We start from the raw sequence: 13,491 nt of genomic DNA on the forward strand, positions 1-13,491 counted from the left end.
TTTTTTAATTTTAAAATATGGTTTGAAAGTACTCGGAAAGAAGAGTATTAAAAAAAATTATGATCCGCCCATAATTTTCGGAATTAAAGTTAACCCTAATTTACAGCAAAACTAAAGGGCTGTTTTTTGAACTAATAGGTTTGTCATTCCGAGTACTTTCCAGATATAAATTTTCAAAATCACGGGCGTCCCATTTAAAATGTCACTCAAAGATATTCAAGACCGCGTGAAATCCATGAGGTATCAGTGGTGGGGGGAGCAAATACATAGCTACTCCGATCTGAATTCTCGAGTTCAAAACTGCGACGCTCGGAAAAATTTCAATTATTTCAGCTTCTAATGGACCAATTCCGATTATTCTTTTTTAAAATCGCTGTCTCTGTTAAAAAATTCAATTATCATATGTTCAACTACCTTTTATTATTAATTATTGGACTCGCAATTGCGAAAATGTTTAAACAATCACCACGGCTCACCTAAGCGTCCGATTTGAATATTTCAAAAACCATTGTTAAAGCTTGAGCCTCGTTGAGACCTCTTCTTTTTGTTGTGAAATTTTCAAGTATTCAAAGGCTTTAGATTTTCAGAAATTTGATTTTGAAAATTTTTTAATTTAAAAAAAAATAAAAAATTTAAACAATTATGTAAAAATTATCTAACCGAATTGGATGAAATTTGGTGTGATGATTCTATGCACTAAGAATTTTAATTGGGGAAAGTATGAAGATCCTAGGTATTATTCAAGTGTCTGAAAAAAAAACTGACAAATAAACTAGCATTTTTTGCAATTTTTTAAATGATTTTTCCGATTTTTGCAATAACAATAATTATTTTTTCGAATTGCAACTAACTCTATCTTGATCAAAATTTAATTACAAAACTTTTTTTCCCCTTCTATTTTTGTCTAAAATGAATAGTTCCTAAGTTGTCGACGAGAAATCCAAGAAAAAAATGATTCTTTTTGCTATTTTTGTATACTTTTTTGCAATAACAATTAAGCCCACGTTTTTTTTATTTGCATAGAAATATTATGATTTCTGATGTTGTTTAGAAGCCGTTAAAGCAAAAATCTCCGATCATATGCGTTTTACCCAACCCGAAACAGATACCGCCTGGACTAAAACAAAAATACGCGGTTCAAGCTTCTACTTCAAAAAATTGGAATATATTGAATAATAGGTATTCAGTACTGTATCTAAGAAACGTCATCATTAAAAAATAGTTTCATTTTACGGTACCTACATAACATATAACGAAATAGTCTTTGACATTGGTGTTTTGTTACTATATTGTACTTGACCTCTACCGAGCTATGTCCCCCCCTGCGCCCCCCTTGTCCGTTATCTAATCATCGTAGTTTTATTAAGTATTTACAATAATATGCACCTAATTATTTATTAAAATATCTACGTAATAATCACTAAACACTCGATACTCAACTAATATGTATGTGTCAATATAAAAATATAAATATTTTCCGCCTCCCAAAAGACATGATGTTTATATCTAAGTATTGACACTATAGAGAAAACACACAGATAACCTTAAATGTTATTTAATTGCATTGACGTTATCTAGTATCAACTAATTTTTACAACTATTATCAAGTGACAAGCATGACAACTGGTGAAGTGGTAAAAAGTTTTTTAGGTATATAAAGTACCTAATTGCAACCTCACCTTCAATTTCACCAGAAAAATAAAAATAGAAATTACTGAACAGCAAAGTCAAACTGGCTGATAAAATAATCGTATTGTTTTGCAAGTAGAAACACAACAAATAACTTTTAATTCACTCAGTATTTTACACCTTCCCTTCTTGGGACAATTTTACTAGCAAAAATATCTGCACTAGACACTAGACACTAGACACATTTGGGTCAAATAAATAGACATGACACTTGTAATAGAAATGCAATAAAACAAGTGGTAAACAAGCTAGTTATTTGCAACTTCTACTTGAAACGTAAAATCTAATATTAATGTCTGAAAAGTATAAAAACACACATTAAAGGCATTTATGGACATTTTTCTCACATATTTTTTAAATAAAATATATAGGTAGGTACATTTTCAGGTGCATTTTAACAGTAAGCTAAGTAGGCAATACTTTTTCTCGAACTATGATAATAATAACACTATTATTTCTAAAAAATGTAACAGTTTCCATTTTTTACAAAAAATCGATAAGATTGCATAATATGTCAAATGACGTTCATTACTTTTTAGAATATAAAATTAAACCACAAACTAGAATTAGAAAACTACATCACAGCTTTAGAAGATAGTCTGTATCATTTTTGTTCTAAAGCAAACAATGTCACTGGATTGTTACGGGAATAATGTTACAGATTATAGCTATTTCCATCGTTTTCATAACTAAATATGCTTCTGGTAACAGGCAATTTACTAGAAAGTGAGTGTATTCAATCATATTCATGACCAGCATGCAGGACAAGCATATTGCCCAAAATCATCGTTCTTTGTTCCGTTCTGAATTCGTACATCAAAAAACGAATGTCGTGATAAAACTATTACAATTAATTATAGAAATATAAGCGTTGTTAATTACGTACACTACATAAAAATTATGATGAATAAAGACTTACCAGATGGACTTTCACTGGACAACACACGGAATTTCCAAACGGACGCGAACGCGAACGAAATTAGTTAGGTTATACTACCCGATCGAAGGCAGCGTGTTGACAGCGCGGCAGAATTCAAAAAACTGGTGTTAGTCAAGCATTCGCGAGGCGTATCGATGTTGGCAACTGTCCACGTGTGCCCTTGAATCGCGATTCGATAACGTAGCCGCGGTAGACAGCTAGGCGGCGTTTTCCGTCCGCGATTGTTTTTTTATTTTTTATTTGATAGCGTTGAGATGAGGCCACGAAAGCGGCAAGGAATCCAAAGTACGTTAGATTAAAGATTAAACGATTGATTTATAATGGCGAACAAATTAATGCGTACAATTAGCATTTGAATGAAAAAGCAAATACGCAGAAGCTATAAACGATGTTTACTTTTGTGTTAGTATGTGTAGAGATAAACGGCAAATATTTGTTTAAAAAAATAAAGACATTGTTTACTTGGGTTAACAGAAATAAATAATGACTATTTCAGATATTAAATCGACTTTTATTTTCACGTGCAATTTGCGGGTTTATAATAGCTATTTCTATTTCTTAAGCGATAAATAATTTGTGGTTTTAACATACCTATGACCTTTTTATAGTTTTTCATGGTGACAATTGAAGGTCTATTGTTTGTATACCTACTCGATTTAGGAGCATATTTTTGATATACTCCCTTTGTTATCTCAGTCGTCTGTACGGACGCCAATGACGCTAAATCAGAAAATAATGAGACTATTATAAGTATCTTTTATAGTTTAGGTACCTACCTGCATATTTTTCAGGCACTGGGTACACACGTGCACAATCCAATTTTATATATAATTTATGAGTGCGGTAAAACCTGACAATATGTTTATTCTAATGCTTATTATTGTTTTTGTTACCATATACACGTTTCCGAGAAATGTATGCGAAAAATAAAAATATATCTTTCCATTATTTCATCATCAGTCACTGCGTGTCATGTTGAGAAATGAAATAATTACAACCAAATGGGGCTAGAGTTGAAATATAATAAATTTCAATGACTTCCTATACATTTTTGTCTATATTTTGTCTTAGTGCTATTATATCTCAATTTATCTTAATTTTAGTCCGTTTTATTTTGTATTAATTCGAGCAAGCAGGTACCTATAGGATTTTAACTCTGTAATAACTATGAGGACTATTATTTTTTTAATGCCTTTAACAAACTAAAATTTTGTCTGTTTCTTTTCTCGTGTATATCAAACTCGCTAATAAAATAAAATCGCTGCAACATTGCCAACACATCACAAATAAAACTGAAAAATTGTAGAATGAGGAAACTGCCGTATTATCATTTTCAAAAATTTACCACACTTTCCATTCGGAGACAACGAAATCGGAAAAAACTGCACAAGAGCCAAGGACGATGTCCCAATGGACCTAGAGCCCTCCAATGCAGCGATACCAGTAAGCGCGGCGCGGGAAGTGAATTTTTCGCGTTGCTTTCCAAAATTCCGTCGTCGCGCTCAAAACCGCTCCAAGCAGCCCCAAACCGTTCTACGCATTAGGCCACCCAATAGAGATTTTTTTTGCACACTTAAATATTACAGCAAATTTCATGTACGAGTATTACCTTTTGAAAAATACTTAGTAAATTAAAACCCGTGATTTCCCCAGCAAAGTCGTCAATAATTTTTTTTAAACAATAAGAACATCTGCAAAAATGACATTTTTTGTTTTTTTTTATAATATCTCGAAAAATAATGATGGAATCGTCTTACTCTCAATAGAACTTTTGTAGAGAATAGAAAAACCTATAAAATGTTTTTTTGTGGTACCCGAACGGTTCATTTTTTACAGAGAAAATCGGGAAAAACCTCTAAAATAGACCTTTTTTCAAATATTCATAACTCCGTCAAATTTGAAGTTAGAAAAACAATCTTGCGGAAAATGACAGATATAATAATGTAGTTTAATCGTGCGCAAGATGGTTTCTTTCCGATGCATAGTTTTTGCACAATTGCATTATAAACAAATTAGGGTCTTTTTTTGCACAGCGTGGCGATTTATCAAAAATGGATCTCGGATTTTCGCCTGGGCGATTGGAAATATGCTAAAAATGCCCTTGAAAGCCGCCCGAAACGATGTACGCTGGAGCCAGAAAACTACTCCATACAGTCAAAACCACCCCGCCGCGCCGTAACAATCCAAATCCCCAAGAATGCAAAATGAGGGCCGCGATGCCGTTTTAGGTCCAAATATCGGCGGTTGGGCAATTCAGTAACCAGGAACGGAACCCTGGCCAGAGTGTGAACTCGAACAAAATTGTTTGATTTTTTATCTGCTACCTGTTGTAAATGCATGTACATTATTGTTATTTTGCCCGAAGGAAACAATCAAATACAAAAATTCTCTTTTTGAGTTAAATTCTCTCCAAAAAAACACCAAACCAAGTTAGATTGTTTCCAAAAAATCACTAAGCTATCCACCTTAGTCAGTCCTACCTATGACCCCCAGGGGTAGGCAGATCTTAAAGTTAACATACACTAACCCTTCTACAAGGTCCTGTGAATAAAGTTCTCCGAATTTGAAAGTCTTCTACGGAGACCTTAAATCATATTTTTAACGCTTAGCTCACAAAAAAAAAATAGTAGTAAAGACACCAGTCATAGACTCGAAGTACTGAAGATCCTAAGATCGTCAATTCATTGTAAAAGAACTCAAACAGAGTCAGTTGAAACCCTAACTAAAACTCAGTAAGATCAAGTGAAGTGCATCCCATTGTCTCTGGACTAAATAGAGCGTAGACTCCATCTTTCTAAACAACACACTATCGTCATCAATGGAGAAGAAACTTATAATGACCCTACCTAGTAAAATTAGATAAAATTTTATGTAACGTTTCTTATTTAGTGGGAAGCGTCAGTTAATTGTATTGCAGGTGTTTTTCCCTGTCCCACAGCTATTAATTACGCTATAAACAAAGTGATTCCTTGTCAATGCAGCAAATTGAATGTTAAAAACAAATGTTATGTACAAATCAATTATTTTGTTCAGAATGACATATGATTGGAACATATTTGGCACACTGCCCGTTGCTGATACGCCTGTGGGTATAATTTGCCTTAGTGGAAATACCCAAGAGTCCCTTCACTGATAATTATCTGAGATAAATAGTGGAAGATTTTCGACAATTACACGTGAACACTTCTAAATGATATCGTAAAAACAAAATATAAAAAGGAATTTTGTATATAATCTTACTACTTCGGAATTAAGGAAATTATCTACAGATTTTAACCACAACATATACAGAACATCATGGTTCTGTTGTTGCATTGCGTGCTAAATCACAGCATATGTGCCATTTCAAAGCCGACGTGATTTTGCATGATTAGATTTCGAAATATTTGAAAAAAAATACGAAATTTTGGAAATCCGTTCTCGTTTAATTTCAGCCTTATTTGAGGAGATATTGAAAAAAGAAGAACACTTTCCCTAGGCCACTTTTTGCCCTCTATCGAATGGCATAATCAATTTTTATATGTAACGTTTCGGCTCTCCAGGACCATCAACAACTTCATTTTTTTAAATACGACCCTGGAAATTTTATTACATTTTTTGCAAACCTTCATGGCTCCCAATACTGTACTACCTCAGCCCGAACCAGATTCATACGTTTTGTCTCGAAAAATTCATCTTCAGTGTATTCGTTCCAAATTGATCTAAATTTTTTATTTAGGTACATTTCTTTGTTTATTGAATTATCGTACACTGTAAGTGTCATTAGACCCTGTGAAATCCATCTGGTTATTTAAGCTATTACCACTACGCATTATAATAAAATATTATTAGAGTTTTATTCCCGATTTCTAGGCTTCTCGAGTGCTCAAAATTCAAACAAATTCCGATCTATTTTTTTTAGGATATTCATACAAATATATCTGACATACTCTTTCACAGTTGCAGTTACAGATATAATAAATTCCGATAATATTACGCTGATCTTCATTTTCAACCTTTGACAAAATGAAATGTTTTTAAACATTTACTGAAATTTTTTAAAGAAGAATATTCAGTTGGCGTTTTGGTTGTTCATATGCATTTTTAAGAATTAATTTGCCATAAAAATTTAAAATTGTAATAATGTTTTAATTTTGACGCAACAACTTATTGAGTTTGATGATGGTCCTGGAGAGACGAAATGTTACATATAAAAATTGATTATGCCATTCGATAGAAGGTAAAAAGTGGACATGAGAAAGTGTTGTTCTTTTTTCAATATCGCCTAAAACAAATCAGTTTTTTTCAAATATTTCGAAAACTAATCATGTCAGCCTTGATTTTTTAGAGGCATAATGTTGGTCTCCTGATTGCGCAACTTTGCCCCCATTTAACTGATTCTTCATCATGAATTTTTAGCATGTCGAACACACGTAGAACTACGATCTTCTGTTTATGTTGTGGTTAAAATCTTTAGATAATTTCCATTCAGATGAACACTCTGAAAATAATATGCAATGTTCTTTTTCCTACGTCAATATGTACAATACGTGTTCAAAGAAAGGGTTCATGTATTTCCCTTAAAAGGTTCTTGTTAGTTGATCTTCGTGGTAGGAGGTGCCTAAATAACACAAACATGTCCTAAGGATATCCTCAGGATGTCTGGTGGGATATACCCGTATGTCCCAGTTATGTCTAATAATAGGGCATTCGAAGATCTTATGTTATACATATACAAATCAGGATATCATTCAGATATCCCACCGTATGTCCTATGGACATACAGGTTAGGACTTGTATTTAGGTTATACGCTATTCTTAGGACAAATTGGGGATGTCCGAATAGTATGAAAGAAATAGGTTTTGCTCAGGACATTGGTGGAATTTAAGTACAATTAAGTTTAGGTAACAATAAAAAAATCGAGTTCTAAATTTCTCACCGAAATAAAAATTTATAATTCCGAAATTTATAAGCTCTTATAAAAAATTAAGTATTTTACGTTGAGTGTTGATGTTCATTTATTTATAGACATACTTTATATTGGTCTATTTTAAATAATAAGAATACAAAAATGGCGGTTAATCATAAACAAAGAAACCGCATAGTTTTCGAAAATTTTGCGCAGTTCTGGCTTTATATGAAATGAACGAATTTCCTTCGAAAACTTAAATATAATAATTGAATGGTCTGTATGTGCTATTTTATGCATTTTATTTATAGTTACTAACCAATGGAATCAAGTTTTTAGGCCAGTTGCGACACCAACACGGACTGCTCTTAAAAAATTTTGCAATGTTTCAGAAGGTCGAAATGTTATAAAATAGAATTAATCTTAATTGCACTTTAATAAGCAGATATAAGTAAATGCGCAAAGGTTACTTTTTTTAAGTTAATCTAAATCGGTTTCATTTACCTGCTAAATATATTTTAATAATTAATTTTTGTGTATATGCACAAATAGAATGATCTAAAATAATAATTATTTGATTTTTTAAATAATTGAAATATATTAAAGAAGTTGGTCTTCATTTAATAATTTAGATCCTTCTTATTTGTTGCGAAAATATTTCACACATTCCTTCAGAAAATTAAAAATTAAAGACGCTGTACATGCAACATGATAAATATTAATAAAGAGAGCACATTTACTTATGAGAGCGATTTAAAATACATTACAATTAATTAATAACTGAGACACTTAAAGCTGTTCCAAGAAAATTGAATAATTAACAATCAAATACAATTATTTCAGAGCGAATGACTCACGTGTTTTGGAACGCCATTGGGTAACAAATCAATCAGTGCCCAAGGGCTCTCATGCGTCAATTCAGAAAATTCATCTCGAAATCATAATTGGTAGTTGAGCCATAAACATCAGCGCCTGCGCCACCTATGTTGTGGATAGTGGACATTATAACTGAATAAAAATAATTGAAATAATAAATTGATTGGTTACAAATTCCCAGAATTTCAAAAACTGTTGTTGACAGCGCCATCTCTCAAAAACACGAGAAAGCGCAACGAAACGCGTTACAGAGAACTTGAACAAAGTTGAAATATGAAAATTTGAAATAATTGATTCTAATTAACACCGAAAGATGTCACTGCTGCATTCATTTTTAAACAATTCAAGCATACGGGGCGTTTTCACTTTAAATTAATTTTTGAGATACAACTTTGAAAAAAGGGGAATATCCTTTATTACGTTAATGAACTATCTGTAAATGAACTTGATATTTGGTACAGAAGACGTATTTTGATTGTTAAACTATTTGCTCCTTCTGATGTAGTGTCGAGGACGATTCCAGAGGTTCATAAACAGTTTTAACAATTTTGATTGTTATTTAAAGTAATCTTCCCCGAGTTTATAAAAACTTTTAGCTTTTTGCTTTAAACTTTCATGCCCTATATCTCGAAAACTAAGTCTACTGAGATAAAAAGTGATGGAGCATAATAGAGCCATTTTTTAATAAGGAATGAATAAAATAATTTCAGATTTTTTAAAATAGTGTTTATTATTTTATCTTTTTGGTGAACATTCATCGTTTTCATCAAGTTAAAATTACAAATGTGTTTTTCGTCAAGCGAAAATCCTATTACATTATAAAAAACTAAATGCAAAACTAAACAAAAATTCTTTTACAAAAAAGACATACGCAAAACAGCCTGTTACAACACAATTTTCAGACGTAAAATTAGCTATTTTTTTTTGGTTTATTTTTTATATATGTAGCAGAAAGGAATTTGAATAAGAAAAGATATGTTGATTAAAAGCAAATACCTGTAACATGTAACATCAGTTTGTGTTTTTTTAGTACACACTCCCCTGTTACACGCTACTGAAAAGTGAGACGATAGGTTATGGAACCTACAGTTATTTTTCAATAAGGATCTGTTCTCTTTTAATTCCTTGATTTATATTAAATCCAAATTAATTCCCTTTTTATATTTATTTTACTATTATTTATTATTTTACCTTTTATGCTGAACATTTAAATTTCGAAGTTGAAATTGAAATTTCTTAAAATATTTCTAAAATTACAAAAATGCTATATGGATAAATGCAAAACTATAGAAAAATTGATTTACAAAGTGAGATGCAAGAAGAATTATCAATTTTTTTTATATGTATATATATTAAAGATGAATTCAAATATGAAAAGATACACCATACACTTTTTCCAAATGTAACATCAACTTTGTATTTTTTTATGTTAAAATTTTCCTAAAATCGCAAAATTCCGTCAACTGATCCAGTCAAAATCGTAAATAGTTCTAATATTCTCTCCTCTTCTTCCCACTGACAAAGACTTCTTCCTCCTCTTCGCTGCCTTTTTGTAGTCTTTTCTTGTATAACTTGTTCTCGTCAGCGCATTTGGTCGTAATGGCGCTTCTTACCAAAGTCTCTGGGACTCTACTTCTCTTACTTACCACCTGAACAATATCGGAAATTATATCAGGATTCAACCTGAAAAAATAACGAATAAATTATTAATCATTTCCTAAACACCAAACGTGATTGAGTCCCAGAGCTTCATTAATCACTAGTAGTAGTTTAGTCGTTGTACTTCAATCAGTAAAAGTTTATTTTACCTTGCTTTGGCTTCCTTGTCTCTCGTCAGGAACGCTGGGCTAGGTTTCCCTGTCAGGGAGTGAGTAGCCAAGACTTTTCTGGGAAAAAGAGTGATTAACAGCTTCCTGGTTGCTGTGGTGTAGCTGGACCAGTTGATCGAGTCGTAGACTTGTTTGGAAATCTTAGTACCTCTAGAACCAATCTGAATCTGAAAAAATAGGCTAGGTGTAGTTTATGTTGTTTATAATGTAATTCAAATGAAAAAAAATCATTCATTAAATGTGGATGTTGTTGGGAATAGAAAGCTTGAGGCAAGACAAGGAGACTGAGAAGCAAATAACAGGAAATTGAAGGAGAAAAGGAATACCTACAAAGAAGTAAGGAAAAAGATATGACAAGGACAAAAAAATCTTACCATTTTAGAAAAATCATCAATATTTTCTTTATCCTCGTCGTGAGCTGCTGTATTTCCGTTGGCAGCCGTTTTGAAATTCGCCAGTTTTGACAGTGAGTCTTCTATATTTTTTTGTAAGTCTGAAAAAAATAAAAAATAATAAGCCAGAAAGAACAAGATGGCAAATCTATACGATGCATAAGGAAAGAAACCATTAAAAAATTAAAATAGTATTTACCTGATACTAGAGAATGTATTTTTCGATATTTTGTTTTGAGTTCTTCGTATTCTTTTTTTAAGTTAGTATTGTCATCTGATGAACTGTGATCCGTCTGAGTTTCCTTATTTTCAGTGATGGTAGTTTGTTCGGACTTTATATAGTTGTTTGTTAACACATATCCATTTCTTGGCATTTCATATTTGGCAGCATTAATTGATTCTGTATACCTCCTCTTATGGAGAATGTATTCTTTTCTTGACATCTGTAAACAATAAAATTAATCACGTTATTGATATGCGTTTTTGTTGGGCAAATTATGTAAAACTATAGGGGGTAAAAAATTTTGCAATTTGAAAAATGCTAATTAAGATATTAAAAGTTCTTAAATGAATATAATTTCCAGAATAAATAATTAGTTCTTGAAAATTATTTATTTCCTGGGCTACTACAAAAAACCACTTAGTTTATAAAACTATTTTTCACTAAAAATTGTTTATTACGATTGTACAGCATCAAAACGTGAATTATTACAAAATTTCTTGTGAAATTGTTATTATCTAAAACACATTAAATAAAACATTATTAAAAACATTTTAAAACTTACATAGTCAAAAACATTTATATTAAACATATTATAAATAAATTTTGTTTTCTATTAGGTATATTGTTAATCAATTTATATGTATAATCTAACAAAGTCGGAGGCAATATGACATATGAAAATATTTTGTTTTAAAACGAACCAAGGCCAGGTAAGAAATGTTCATAAGAAATCGTATAGGTTTTTTATATTTCATAGACGATATACAAGGTAGTAGAAATTAAATTTAAAGTTGAGGAAAATGTAAAAATTTAATTTTATTATGATTGACATAATATGTTTAAAAGTTTTAAACAATATTGATATTTTGACCTATGTTTTAGTGTTTTTAATAATTTTTCATTTAATATGTGGTGTTAAAATTTTTTTTTAGATAATAACAATTGTAAAAGAAAGTATAATAATTCACGTTTTAATTCTGTTATCTGAAGATGGGGTATAAACCCTAACCGATCGTAATAAACAATTTTTGGATGAAAAATAGTTTTATAAGCTAAGTGTTTTTTTTCAACCAGTATCCCAGAAAATAAATCATTTTCAAGGATATATTAAAGGAAATAGAATATACTTACAATTCTGGTGTCTTCAGTTTTAAGTGAGTCTTTATGCGTCTTAACAAGGCGTTTGAAATTTTTTTTCAGCGATCTAAATTTATCTGTAATAAAAAAAAACAACCACTTTATCTTCTAGGAAAGACGATAAAAATATAGGTCCTTTACTACAATATGTAGAAATATACAGGGTTTCCGAAAGAAAAAAGAGATCTGTATCGCTAGAATGTGATGCTCAGTTTTATTTTCAAAGTCACTTCCTCCCGAAAAATTGTTACTAAAAATTATATTTAGTTTTCCAATACCTTCAATGGCAACGAAGTTATAGTCTAATTAACATTCTTGCGTGATAACCCTGTATAACTCATACATCAATGGATAGTTACAGTGGTGGACAGAAAAAAGTTTTCGACTTAAACTTATTCAATACTAAACAAACCAAAAGCTTTATAAAGGTTATTTCTAATTACAGACCTATTACCACATCTCTTAACTTTATAGCAATTTATCCGTTACCGTTAGTTAGCAACTGCATATTTCCATGTCAAGATGGGTTCATGGAGAAAAGATCGGTTGCCTCAAATCTTGCTTACTTTACTTAGTTCGTATCCAATGTAATTGATGAACATGGACATGTTGTGTAGTTATTTTGATATACCGACTCAAACGTTTTCAACAGCATTCACCATAATATTTTAACTATGTAGCTACATCTGGAGTTCCCCAGGGCTCAAACTTTGGGCCACTGTATTTTTTTTATTCATATGTGACTTTTTTCAATTTTTTTATTGACGACATTAAACTGTTTATCATGAAAATTAACTTATACAGTCTAACAACAGTTGAAAAATAGTGATTATAGATTAATTTTTTTCCTGTAGCTGGAGTAATCTGCAGGGCAATAAACAGGAAACTTTTTATTTTCCGCAGCTGTACGTCTTATAGGTACTTACCAGAGACTTTGACTACTATTCCCTCGCTTCGAGCTGTACCGTATTTTATTCTAACAATGTCACCTTCGGTTAAACAACGCCAGGACAGCCATTCGATATCTTTTCCTGAGAAAATTTCGTATTCGTGACCAGGGTCGCTCGCGGCAAAGAAGACAAGAACGTAGATTCTCTTTGAACTTAAGTCTAGGCACTCGTTGTTTTCACTTGTTTTCTGTGGTGGCTTCAGATCTGTCATGCTATAATCAAAGGAAAAAACGAATTGAAACATTGAATATTAAAAATTTTACGTTTTTACTTATTACATCTCATTTTCATTTGATTTATTTGTAGGCTTTTTGTAAAAAGACAAAGGTTAAACAAAAAAAAATATTGAATTAGTTAACAAGATCTTGTTTTGAAAATATTTTACTTCCTCAAAGTTTCCTATAACGTTGTACACTAAGAAAACAGTTTCATTGGTAGTTACGAAGAAAATTATTAATAGTAACGGTATGAGATGCACCTAATATACATGTAAAAGTTGTGATTAGATCCTTTCTATACAAAATGTATGGATTAATTTTACTTACCTTGTATTCGATGTTAGTAAA

General features: G+C 31.3%; 2 protein-coding genes across 2 annotated transcripts in view; one reads left to right on the forward strand and one right to left on the reverse strand.

Moving 5' to 3' along the window:
• The window catches only part of LOC108905536, a 47,446-nt gene extending 44,733 nt beyond the window's left edge, over positions 1 to 2,713 (reverse strand). The window contains exon 1 of the mRNA XM_018708471.2: positions 2,609 to 2,713. The gene's annotated coding sequence lies outside the window, so the exon portion shown is untranslated. The remainder of the gene's footprint in view (positions 1 to 2,608) is intronic.
• Positions 1 to 13,491, forward strand: part of LOC108905061 (neuropeptide-like 1) — an 89,297-nt gene that overhangs the window by 18,603 nt on the left and 57,203 nt on the right. The gene's annotated exons all lie outside the window — the stretch shown is intronic.

This window comes from Anoplophora glabripennis, unplaced genomic scaffold (assembly GCF_000390285.2).
Source record: "Anoplophora glabripennis isolate ALB-LARVAE unplaced genomic scaffold, Agla_2.0 scaffold15, whole genome shotgun sequence".
Taxonomy (NCBI): Eukaryota; Metazoa; Arthropoda; class Insecta; order Coleoptera; family Cerambycidae; genus Anoplophora; species Anoplophora glabripennis.